The sequence below is a fragment of the Erithacus rubecula genome, assembly GCF_903797595.1.
Source record: "Erithacus rubecula genome assembly, chromosome: 5".
In the NCBI taxonomy this organism is placed as follows: Eukaryota; Metazoa; Chordata; class Aves; order Passeriformes; family Muscicapidae; genus Erithacus; species Erithacus rubecula.
In genome coordinates this window covers 30,188,730-30,201,591 of record NC_136687.1, presented here as the reverse complement: position 1 = coordinate 30,201,591, position 12,862 = coordinate 30,188,730, and the positions used below count along the sequence as shown (strand labels likewise).

General features: G+C 46.0%; 2 protein-coding genes across 3 annotated transcripts in view; both read right to left on the bottom strand.

Annotated features, from left to right (window-relative positions):
- IRF2 (interferon regulatory factor 2) overlaps positions 1 to 1,099 on the bottom strand; it is a 40,056-nt gene extending 38,957 nt beyond the window's left edge. For both annotated transcript variants that reach the window (XM_079305666.1, XM_079305668.1), the window contains exon 1: positions 755 to 1,099. The gene's annotated coding sequence lies outside the window, so the exon portion shown is untranslated. The remainder of the gene's footprint in view (positions 1 to 754) is intronic.
- Positions 1 to 12,862, bottom strand: part of CASP3 (caspase 3) — a 180,485-nt gene that overhangs the window by 146,248 nt on the left and 21,375 nt on the right. The gene's annotated exons all lie outside the window — the stretch shown is intronic.

The following is a 12,862-nucleotide window of genomic DNA, read 5'->3' as shown; positions in this document are numbered from 1 at the left end:
CGGGAGGCCGCTCCAGCGGGAACCGAGCGGCCGCGCCACTTCCTCCTTCCGCCGCTCCCGCAGAGCCCGCCCCCAGCCCCGCTCCATCTGCCGCTCCGCACCGCCGCCGCCATGCCCTCACGGGGGCGGGATCCCGGGCTGCCCCGGCTCCCTCCCCGGCCCGGCCCGGCGGGCGGCGGCGCTCGGGCCCGGGGGCGGCGGCCCCGCCCCGCCGCTTGTGTAACGGGCCCTCCGTGAGGCGGCGGGCCCCGCCCCTTCCCGGCCCGGCCCCGGGGGCAGCGCCAGCGCCCCCCCGCAGCAGCGACCCCCGCCCGCGGCCCCTCCGCCCGCGCCGCCGCCGCTGCTGCCCTGCCCTGATCGGAGCCGCCGCAGCCGCCAGCCCCGCAACAAGTGCGGGCCCCCGGCCCTGCCCTGCCCGGCCCGGCCCGCGGCCCTCCCGACCCAACGCCCCCGCCTTTGTCTGCGCGCCCCAGCTCGCTCCCCACCCGGGAGCGGCGGTGCCCCCCGTCCGCTCCATCCGCGCCGCGGCCGCGTCCTCCCTTCCCCCCCGCCCCTTCTCAAACGGAGCGGCGGAATCGGGCTCGGCCCCGGTCGCTGCAGCCCGACCTTTTGTTTTTAAAACCGATGCGCATCTGCCCGGGAGCCCCCGCTCCGCTGCACACGGAAACGGCGGCAATGCGGAAAAATAAAATTAAAATTAAATAAGAAGAAAAGAATAAATAGGAAATAAAAATAGAAAACGATTAAAAATTACCTTGCCGGCCCGTTTTCGCGGCCCTTATATAATTCCTCAAGGTTACCGCCGTTGCCAGGGGACACGAAATGGAAATGAAAACAGGCGCTGAATAATCGCGGGAGCAAAACTAAAAGTTCAGTGCCTCCGCCCGGGCGGAGAGAGGGCCAGATCGAAAGCAAAACAAGGAGAGGAAGCGGCGAGGCCGCCGGCGCTTGGAAATCCCCCCGCCTCTCCGCCGGGCCGGGCCGGCCGCGCAGGCGGCGGGGGCAGGGCTGCTGCGGCGGGCGCGGAAGCGCTGAGCCCGTCACCGCCGCGCCGGGGCACGGCACGGCACGGCACAGCACAGCGCCGGGGCACGGCACGGCACGGCACGGCACGGCACAGCGCCGGGGCACGGCACGGCACGGCACAGCGCAGAGCTTCGCCACCGACCCCCGCCCGGCACCGACTCCCGCTGATCCCCGGCCTCCCCAATACGTAGCGAACCGGACCCAGCCCCGGGGAGCGAGGGAGCGCTGTTCTGGGACCCTCAAACCCAGGGCTCAAAGCAGGTTTTCGAGGAGACCAGAGAGGAATCCCTGCCGCTCAGCTCCACCAGCACCGCCTGAATGGCTCCTCGCGTCTCTAGCCCCTCTGCGTCTCTAGCCCCTCTGCTGAGGTGGGAGTCTTGGTTTCGCATGCTAGGACTGTCATTGCCTTCGGAAAAGGACAGCGTAGTTCCACAAGGACAGTCACCGATCAGATCTTTGAACACAGTGAGGCTCAAGCGGCGGGCTTACTTCAAGAGAGAACTCTTGGATTTCAATAGATTTCACAAACTGCCATTATTTATGGAGTCAACGTGGAGACCAAAGCTTTCTACAGGATTTTGATAATCCCGATTCAAACTACAGTAAATAAAACTGAGGTTGCAATGTACTATTCCTAGCCCCAGCCATAAATGATAAAGGAAAAGAGCACTTGGAGGCTGGAGGAGATATGAAATGTAGTAATTTCAAAAGGCTTTGTATGGAGACAGGTGTATGCATCTCACTCACATGCACACATATCTATACATGTGCTGTATACATGCCGTGTATTCAGGTAGCCAAGAGGTGCAGCTCCCTGTGTGGATACATAATACACGGGCAGCAGCGGTGGGAGCAGTGCCAGGACACCGGGGTAGTGCAGGGAGTGCACAGGGGTGTGGTTAAAGAGCTGTGTGCTCTCCAGCTGTACAGCAAATGGAGGAGGAGCTGTTCTCCAGGTGCTGTGAGCTCTGAGGATCCTTTGTGGCAGTATCCCTGGATGTGCAGAGGACACCGAGCTAGCAAAGAAATAGAGAGTTCACCCTTGTGGGTGACAAGACCTCCTGTTGTGAAAAGGCTTTCCTTGCACTGAGAACATAATCACAAAACAATTTTGGTTGGTAGAGACCATGGATGTGAGCCATCTACCACCTCCCAAAACCCACTGCGGCCTAGAAGGTGACTGAGGTCCACATGTGCACCAGTGAAGTAGGAAAAGTCAAGGAAGGTTTGGGAAGCAAGGCATAGGATGCCAGGTAGGACAGTAAAATCAAGCAACTCCTTCTAAACTTCCTTAGAAACATTCCCAGCAGTAAGTAGATGTCCACACTCATGCAGAGAGACACACTTATGCAGAGCAGCTGCACAAGAGAAGCAAGGAAGGTCCTACTCATTTGGCTGATACTCCCAGATACTTCCAAAAGAGACTAATTTCCGTGAAGCCACAGCAGAATGAGAATGAGGGATATGGGATACCTGGCTTCAAATTGGCATGTTGATTGAAATGTGCAGGGAAAGGAAATAATCAGCAAAACATGGTAGTGACAGACCACAGCTTATGTAGGAGGGTCAGACTAGGCTGTGACTACAGTGAAAGGGGCTTTGAAATCCATGACAAAAGAAGCTGCAAAATCACCAAACTCCAATAGCTAAAGGCAAATTTTCACAGACTTAATGTCTGACTAGGATAACAGTAGGGTATTAGTGCCCCCTGACCAGGTTGAAAATAGTTACTATGGCCAGGTTGGATTAGAGAGGAGTAAACATTGAAAGTGAGAAATTCTAACCAACTTGTTCCCACTCAGAAATAAGATCTAACAGTTGCAAAACTCATGGTAGAATTGTTTCAGCACTCAAAACCTGTCTCAAATCTGGTGGAAGATGGCAGGATGAAATGCAAGTAATAGAATGGGGAGGGCTGCAACATACCTCCTGCCAATCACTCTGGCCCATGTGTAACAGAAACAGCAAAGATCCAGAGAAGAGAAACAAACATAAAGAAAAATATGGAGCCACCCTGATGTTAGAGTGATTCACTTAAGTGACCAAGATTATAGAGGATGGGGAAGTGATAAACAACAGAAAACAGCCAGACCAGAGAGAGTAATGTGTAGAGAGGAGTAGGGGTGGATTATTTGCTTTTTTTTGGGATACAGGAACTAGAGAGCATTGAGTAAAGCTAGTAGGTGGCCTAGCAACTTAAAGCTAATAGGAGGTGGATCTTCATGCAGCAGGTAATTAAACAGTAGGACATCCTCCTTTGATGTGCCAGTAGTTCACAGGGGATCCTAAAAACACATCTGTACACATTCACAGAAGGAAAAAACTCCACAAGGTCTATAAATGTAAAGACACCAACTCTGCCTCAAGCAGCCCCCAAAGCTGTAAATTTCTAGGGGCTAGAAGCTCTTTGGTACTGTGAGGTTAAGACCTCCAGTGCTCTAGGCACCAACTTCATCACGTTATCTTAAACAAGCAAAGCAGCTAATAGTTGCTAAAAGGTTATTTATTGCAGAAGCACATCAGCCTCAAAAGGCACAGTCACAGATATCAAAGTCCATGCTAAGTTTTGGTATAAAGTCCCAAACAGAAGTAGAAGCTGCTCTTATCAAAGGCCCAGGAAGCTGATGTTGCTGTGGCAGCTCCTATTTTCTTCTCGGGTGTTGAATGATGACAGCGAGCAAAAGCAAAAAGAAAAGCAATGGTAGAAAAAGCAGAAAAAACACTAACTCTCCCAAATACAAACTCTTATATAGAATCTTTCCAACAAGCTAAGATGCAAACTCAGACCACCACTCCCTATTAGAATTCTAGTTTCTTAGCACACCAGGTTATGTATAGACTCCGCATAAGACCTATCTTGTTCTATCTGAAAAATATAAGCAACATTCTTACTATAGGTCTATTATGTCTGAGCACTGTCTACAACTATAGTCCTGGAGCATCTATTGAAAACATTAGTATGTTTTTCAGCCTTCATTAGAACTCACATTTCTGCTTTGGTATCTAAACCTTTTACTTACTAAAAGCATTAGAGCTCGTACTAAAACACTGATTTACTTACTTATCCTAAAACTTAAACTTACACCTCTACCATATGTGTGAGTGGCTTCAATGCATCCAAAGGCTTTAATTCAATCCCTGCACTCTGATTTCTCTTAAGAATTCAGAGACCCTTAACTCACTGACTTCAACCTGGTACCTTTCAAAAAGTCCTGAGTAGAAATGCCTGCAAATAGTTCAGGGCAGAAATACTACTCCAGCATCTCTCTCCAAGCAAAGAGTAGAGTGACTTGGGCTGGCTTTTGCAATACTCAGCACTGTCATTTTTTCTACTAAGTGCTTTTCATTTGTTTGCAGAATGACCCAGCTTTGAAAAATACTGCAGTTTCTGTATCAGTAAATGTTGTGTAGAAAAAATACCATCGTTTTAATAATTTGATGTCTCATTCAGAGGACACTATTCACAAAGTGGCATTGCTATGAGTTATGTTAGTTGGTTTTGGTCAAAGGAAACAGTCAGTTTCCCTGAAAAACATTAGCCAAGCCATTGGGCAGAATTTGCAGCTCACTCTTGCCATTTCCTCCTACCACCTTCACCTGATCTCAGTGGAGCACATTCAAGGATCTTGATGCATTCTGTGCATTGACAAAGACCTTTCCCTCCATGTCTCCTAGCACCACAAAGTCAGAAGTTATACCAGAAGTTAAATCTTCTGTTGTGATTCCTTTTTTTAACACTGAAAGGTAAAGGGAGTGGGCAGCTTTTATTTTCTAAGCTTACCTTTCAGCAATAACTCATTCCCTCCAAAAAGGTACTTCAAACTCTTGTGATTTTGCTGTTTCAGTAGAATGTGGCAGCTTTAAAATCAGATAATTTAGCACAGTAGCATCACATATCCACTGCCTTTCCTCTGCAGAGCTGCCAAAGTTTGCAACTTACTGTTTTAACCACCTTCTTTAGGAATCTGGCTACTGGAATCAGTTGTTTCCATTAGCATCCTGCCTTTCCTTCACAAATGAGTCTCTTTTCTAGGCTGGAGTTCATTTCTGTGAGAAAAAAACTTCAAACTGGGAATCCCTTAAGTTCCAGAAAGTAAATAAATATGCAATATGCCAGCCATTTTTGTGGGTTTTTATTGCTTTTTGTGGGGGTGTTTGAGGGTGTTTGTTTGTTTTGGGGGCTTTTCTTGGTGGGTTTTTTTTTGTTTGTTTGGGTTTTTTATTTGTATTCTAAGTTTAATAATATTTTTGAAAAGTTAAATAACATTTATGACATCTTCCTTTCTTGCTTCTTTTGTTGAGTTTTTTATGCTGTCTTAATGTGGAGCTGACTATACCATCATTTTGGTTCTAAAATCACTGTCACAGGCATTGGGATTATTCATAAGTAGAACTGGAGAAGGTGACTTTTCTCATGGACCTGGGACTCAAGCTTCCCTATCCACCTACAGCTGACCTGTTCATTTTTCTGATACATTGAAATAGGAAAGTTAATTTATGTTACAGGCCAGTATCAAGAAAAGAAATCAATAGCAGTAGTATTACCCACATCTTCCTGAATGCCTACGCCCATTTTTAAACATGACACATAGTTAAATTCATTTTCAGTTTTAATCTGTTCTGTGAAGAACATTCTGATGCAATCTTTTGCACTGGTATTTTTAGATACTAGATATAATGACACCTTTCTTATTAAAAAAGTGAAAAACAAAAAACTCATGAGATTTTTAGGGCTAAGAATTTAAAGTATTTGCATATTACTGTAACACAAATAATTACCCAAAGTATAATGGAAAAATGTTGACTAACCTTTTAAGAAGTTCTGATTAATTTGTCTTCTGAAATCAGTTCCATTCTTTGAAGAGTCAGTTGTTTGGGTTTGGTTTTTTTTTATTTTTATTCATTTACTTTGTGTTTATACTATTGCAAATAAAAGGAACGCTTGGGCTTTGGTGTTTCTGCAGTGTTCTAAAACTACTAATGCTCATGTTAAAATTCATAGAAAGTAAAGCTTGTTGCTGGAACCCTGGAGGTATAGCTGGGTCTCTTCTTCCTTACCCAGTCACAAGAGTGTGGATGGGGAGAGCCTCTCACCCCTCTTTCTTTGCCTTCATTTATTCCAGGCTGCTTAACTCAAACTTTCTGTGGTCTTTCCCCACATTTTTTCCTCACTCTAATGGCTGCAGGACAGTGTGTTTGCTCCGGCTGCTCCTATGGGATGCGGGTCCCTGCCCGTTCCTGGCAGGGCACGGCTGAGTCACCTCCAGCGGCAGGAGCCCGGGCTGAGCCCTTCTGGGCAGCTGCAGCAGGAGCACGGACAGCAGCAGGACTGAGCCGGCAGCACCACCCCAAAGCTATTCACGCCGACAAAGAGGGAATTTACTGAACGCGTTTCAGAGCAAATTCATCCCTGGCATATTTCCTTTGGTTTTGGTTGGTTGCACCAGCAGGGACACCTAACTATGAGAAGCTTAACAGGGTGTCTAAATAAGTGAGTGCTTCTCAGCTCTCAAATTCCAGCTGTGCTGTTCTTCTGATTGCTCAGAAATGAGATGGTGGGAGTGTGGCTTTGTTTTATTGGTGATAATTAAGGTAGTAATTGCAGAAGGCTGTTCCAGATGGAAAAATCTATTTGCTCAGACCAGATCTCTAAAGAGTAGCTTCTCTAAACTGCAAAATAAAACTTAAATGTTGCAATTCAAAGCCTCTTATACTTTCAGGAAAGCCAAGTACCTTCACAAAGTTGTTCTTTTATCCAGCCCTTAGCAAATTGGGTCAGAAAGAGCCAAGAGATAAAACAATAACTTGTGACAGGCATTATCCTACTAAGAAATTGTTAAACCTTCCTAATCATATTGGTCTGGCTGGAGCCAGGTACTGCAGGAGGACAGGTAGATAGGAAGAGCCTGTTTCCTGAGCCCAAACTAAATACATGACTGTAATGTTTTGAAAGCAAAACAAGTGAAAGACTCCAAGTCAGAAACACAATTTAATAGGAAAAAAAAGAGAAAAAAATAAAATATGCAATAGTACAAAGAAAAACCACTGACAGAGTCAGAATACAACCTGTCATCCCCACCAGTTGGGGTGGTGGTAGCAGTGCAGATGCAGTGGTCTTCTCAAAGCAGTGATCCTGTAGAAAGGTCTGGTAGCTCTTGTCCTCTGGAAACCAGAGAGTAAGGGCTGCTTTGTTGTTCCAAATCTCAGTTTTTATCTAGGTAGGAAAGGCTTGGCTCCTCCCTCTGGCTGGAGCATCTCCCAATGGGATGATGTAATTTTATCAGTCATGCAGTGGGATTCAGCAGCCCATTAACAGAAGATATCTTCCTGAAGAAAGGATGGGTCATGGAAAAGATGAAGAACACTGTCCCACCTGGTTTTTAACAGATGTTGATAGAATACATACTTTTTGGCACATCTATACATTGTAACCTAGGACAATGACATAGAAGAACGCTATTGAGGACTGTAGTGCCTGCTCATGTTACTTGTCACTGCTTTTATTTGGCTGCAGTATTTCAGCCCTTTGCTCTGCCACTCAGCTGCTGTACACAATTCACTTTATTTAATAGGAGATAAAAAAGGGAACCAGAAATTTGCTTAAGAACATTGTGAGATGGTTTTGGTTACTCACATCTCTTGGCCCTTGCAGCAAAGTTTAGGAAGGAAAGAAGTCCTTTAAAAACATGTACAGCATCTTGACATTTCAGAGCTGGAGTGGAGTTTGGCAAAGAAAGCCTGGATGGGAGGTAGGTTACTTCAGCAGATCACACCTGAAAGTGATCCTGCTTAGCCCTGCTTCAATGGACCATTTCAATCAAGTGAAATCTTTTATGGCAATTTTCCCAGTGAAACTGAGGTAGAATATAAAGATAAGTGATATGTTGCCTATTGACTTGACAAAGCAGAATGAATGTGTTTCTTCAGAATAATAACCAGATATTAAGAGCTTTGCTACATATAATGTATAAACACATCCTTTAATTTATTAATTCAAAACTTATTTATTGTTAAAAACAGCTCAATTCTCTTTGTAGAGGGGAAAGACACTCTTCTCTTTCCACCTTCCTGTTTGTAGTGGATTTTCACATAAAAAGGAGACTTTCCAGGGATATCTGTTGGGGAGGAAAGTTCCACCTCCTGATAGGAATGTTTTCCTCCCCTCCAAAGTTGGAAGACAGGAGGACAGAGGGAGCCCACCAAGGTGAGAGGTGCTGGAGTGTGGCCACCTCACTGACCTTTTGATGGTGAAGGAGGCATAGGGGGGCCAATTAGGGGGTCCTCCTCAGAGGTTTCCTGCTGACAAAACAGGAAATTCTCTGTATGTACCCCAGCTTGTGTGACCCCACAGCAACCTCTTATGCTACAACTCTGGAAGGCCATTTAAATACAGCTCCAACATTTCCTCCTTGGTGCACTCTCCAGCTCATACTGCAACAGCACCCAGTGTGACCACAAAAAGAGAGAGAGAGAAAAAAAGGGACTCAATTATAAACAGTTAATTTAAGGATTTTGTATCTGAAGTAAAAATGGTCACTACAAGTTAAAAATCCATTTCCAACTCTCTTTAAAGCTTTAGCTCTTTTACCTTTCCTAATCAGTGTTTAATTATTAACAAAAGAGTAATTTTTGCTGAACAAGTCCTGTCTGCTGACTGCCTTCATGTATGTGGTCTGGCAACACTGATCTCCAGTGTGCTTCTCCATAACCTCTGCACAACTGACCATCCTCTCAAAGCAAAAGCAGATTCAGCATCTTCTGGATGCACTGGACTAGCTGAAGCTGAGCTCCTCTGCTGCACCTTCAGTGCTAGCTTGTCGAGTCCAGCAAGACAATTTTCTGAAAGGCAGCAGCTGGCCCTGCTGAGCTGTTTCTGGAGTGCAGCTCATCCATGACTCATCTCTCCTGCAGCCCATCTCACTGCATTTCTTTTTTGACAAGTCATTTCTGTCACTCTGGCTGTTGCCCTGCTCTCATGTTTGCTAAGCCTGCATAACTGAGGCTTTCAGAAGCCAGTGGATAATCAGTGTCAGAGTGAACAAGAAATTTTTCATGGCACAGTAAAAGCTGACATCAGTTTTAAGTCATCTATTCCCAGAATTTCCATTTCTAGTGGTATCTTGATAGGGTTACAGAGGCATTATGTGGCATATTTTTAAGGAAACTGCCTTGAGTTCTCCAGAGAACTGCTGTAATGCAGCTGGGAAAACTCTGAGTTGGTATCTGAGCACAAGTGATCTCAAAACCATGGACAGGGCTGCTTTATCACTTTAAAAGAAAGAGGTTGTGGGAAGGTAGGTGGAGAAAAACTCCTGGATATTAATAGAGAACACGAGTAGGAGCTTTATTTTGAATGGCTTCTATAATTAGTGACATGCAATGCAGAAGCAAGGCTCGTGATGCACTCTACCTGCTGACTTCCCAAGCGCTGATCAGAGAGGCAGACTCAGATAAAAAGATAAAAGACCATTGCTGTGCAGGGAGTTTTGAATAGGCTGAGCTAAAATGCCCAAATTAAAAAATAACCAGGAGATCAATCAACCTTGATCTTCAGAGTGACTGTCTCTTAAGGTAGGCTAGTGGAGTCAGTGGCAGCTCAGACTCGGGAAATTTAAGTTACCTTCCCAGTCTTACCTGCCTGCTGTGAGTTTTCCTCATTACTTTTATTTGTCTCAGATTATGTGGATAATAAGTTCCCAGAGACAACAGCTGTCTCTTCTTACTCAGTGTTACAGTGTCTGGTACAAAAGTGTCTCTCTGTCTCGGGAACCCTGCTCTTGTACAGTGCTACAAGAAATAATATTACTTTGTGTAGTGGTTCTCTAGTAGTGCAATTAATTTGTGCTTGTGTTTTTAGTATTCAAGCAGCAACAACAATCAGAGGCAATAATTTAGGCAATTTAAAGCTAGGAGAAGGCTTGCTTCCTTAGCTCTGTAAGTCATGGCATGACACCTGCACCCATGAACCCAATTGGATTACAGTAGTATATTATGATACATAACAATAGTGGGACTATTTTAAAAAACATTACTCAGGTGCTTGTGGTATCTATTTGCACCTTGCTTTCAGTAATTACATATGGGGTGGCAAATCCTCCTTCTAATGAAAGGAGTACTCCACAGGTATGCATGCTATGATGCTTATAATCAGTAACCAACCCTGCAGGAAATTTTTAGTATGCAGATACCAAAAGCAGAGCCAAGAGTCGACAGCTACCAGGCTGAGGCGGAGTTCCTTCTTTCACAGTACAGTAGTTCCATAGAAATGCTGACTCACATGCTCCCTGTGTAATAGAAGTGAAGAAAAAGCAATTATGTTTAATTTCACTGCATTTCTTTTCCTCCCGCACTGCCATTTCACTTGTGAGTGGATCTGGCTGAAGAGTCAAGAGCTCTCCGTATGGGAAAGCCTTGGGCTAGATACCTAAAAGTCTGATAAGCAGGTGTTAATAGTTCCCAGTCAGCTTCAAAGAAAGGGTAGTGTTTCACTGCTTGGCAAGCCAAATCTTAATGCACATAAACCTGTTGTAAATAGTTTGTGGAATAGGTGCAGAGAACATTACACAAAAGCTGCTAGCAGATCTGCTGGTAGTGTTTGTGCAGGTTTCCCCACTCTTTTCCGACTGAACTGTGTATTTCAGTTTCATCACATTCTCTCCCCTTTCTTCCCAAGCTAGGGAATCTTGTTCTTCTTCTTCCAAGAAGAGCATTTCAGCTCATCTGCAAGCACTTGCTCATCCACTGGTGGGGGTCCATGACCAGTTGTGACTTCTTGCAGCATTTCACTTCACCAGTTGAGAAGACACAGCCTGTGCAGTCAATGACTTGTTTCCCTTGGCCAGAGCCAAATTCCAGTGCATTAAATGTTTTCATGTGCAAAAGGGAGCAGAAATGGAAGATAGCTCTGAGAAGAGTTTTACTACAAGGCCTATCATCACATCTGATTACTCATGTCAAGAACTTCAGCTATACTGTTGCTTTCATGTCCCTCAACTTGACAGCACAGCTAAACTATTGTAGCAACCAGAACTGATCAAGATACATTATTGCTTTTATTCCTTAAGTCACAGGGTCTGGATTCATAGAATCGATAGAACGGCTGCTATGATTACTGTGTCTTTTTCCTAATTACTTAGGATCAGACAAAGTATCCGCATGGGTTAGAAAAGGATACAAAGGGGCTCTTTCAGGTCCCAGGTTTATTTCATGGCGATGGTGTGGCAGGAAAGAGGCAGATCCTCTCTGGGAGCGGGGTATTCAGGAGAAGGTAATGGGAGTGGCCTTGGATGGCAGCCAATGGGGTAAGGACACAGGGGGTAATACAGGAACTCCAGGTGGGCTACAAGGTCACAGGGGAAGGTCACAGGACAGGAAGAGGGACAGGGAGCCAGGGACCAACCGGAAGAGACGGACAGAGGTATGCTGAATCATTCTTTATACCTCATTACAACAAACGGCTTGAGTTGAAAGGGACCTTAAAGATCATCTTGTTCCAACACCCTTGCCATGGGCTGGGACACCCTCTGCTAGATCAGATTGCTCAGAGCCCCATCCAATCTGGCCTTGAACACTTCCAGGGATGGAGCATCCACAGCTGCTTAGGGCAGCCTCTTCCAGTGCCTCACCGCCCTCACTGTACAGAATTTCTTCATACCATCTTATCTAAACCTGCCTTCTTTTCGTTTGAAGCCATTCCTTCTTGTCCTGTCAGGACATGTTCTTGTGAAAAGTCCCTCTCCATCTGTCCTATAGGTACCCCTCAGGAGCTGGAAAGCCTCAGTTAGGTCACCCCAAAGCCTTCTCAAGGTTGAATAACCCAAATTCTCTTAGCCTTTCCTAGCAGGAGAAGTGCTCCATCCCTCTAAACATCCTGGTGGCTCTCCTATAGATTCACTGCAACTGTGCTCCTGTGCTGAGGACCCCAGAGCTGGATTCAATGCTCCATCTGGGGTCTCACCAGAGTGGAATAGAAGGGCAGAGTGACCTCGCCTGACCTGCTGGCCATGCTGCTTTTGATGCAGCAGTTGTGGTAGGCCTGATGAGCTGAGGAAATGAGGAAGGTGAAAAAAGAGAGGTGCTCAAAATGCCCCTTTGTCCCACCTTGGTCATGGTCCTGGTGAAAACATGATCTCTCCCTAAAAGCCCAGTGCTCTTCAGATCCTCATTTCCCACCTTGTGCCACGTCTTCAATGCTGTTGCTTGCACACTAAGGCTGGGACAAGCCCCACAGGGCTTGGAGGGATCATTGAGTGTCCATTATCACAGGACTGCTGTCCACCTGTCTTTGTTATTCTATCATTGTGGAAAACTGGGAATAGTGGATGCACAGCCCCCAGCCCACCTGACCCCACATGGTTGTCTGGATTTTACCAGGTCAAAGCCAGCTAATCCCTGCTGGAAGTTAAACTTGTGTAAGACAGCAGAGCTTGATGCACTGCCAGGTACCAGAGCAGCCAGTGGGGGCAGGCAGGTAAGACCTCAGGTAAGGCCTCTCCTCACTCTCCAATGAGGCTGGCAGGGCTGCCTGTGCCTGAAAATGCCTTTTGTCCTATCCCCCCTTCCCCTCCCAGCCCCCACTCAGGATCTCACTTTATCTCATTAGATCTGAGTTTCAGTTTTCCCATTTCCCAACCAAAATCCCTGTGAGACCTCAGTGACTGAGCTCTGGAGTTTGGCTGTGGCTGTCCCTCCCATGTATGCCTCTGAGACTGGAGCAAAATCAGCCTGGCAGTGGGCAGTGCCTGCAATGCTGTTGACTTAGGCCTGCAATCAGTGTTTGGAGTGTTTTGCAATACTTTTCAAGATGGCAAAACAAGCGATCCTCTGTTTTAGAAAG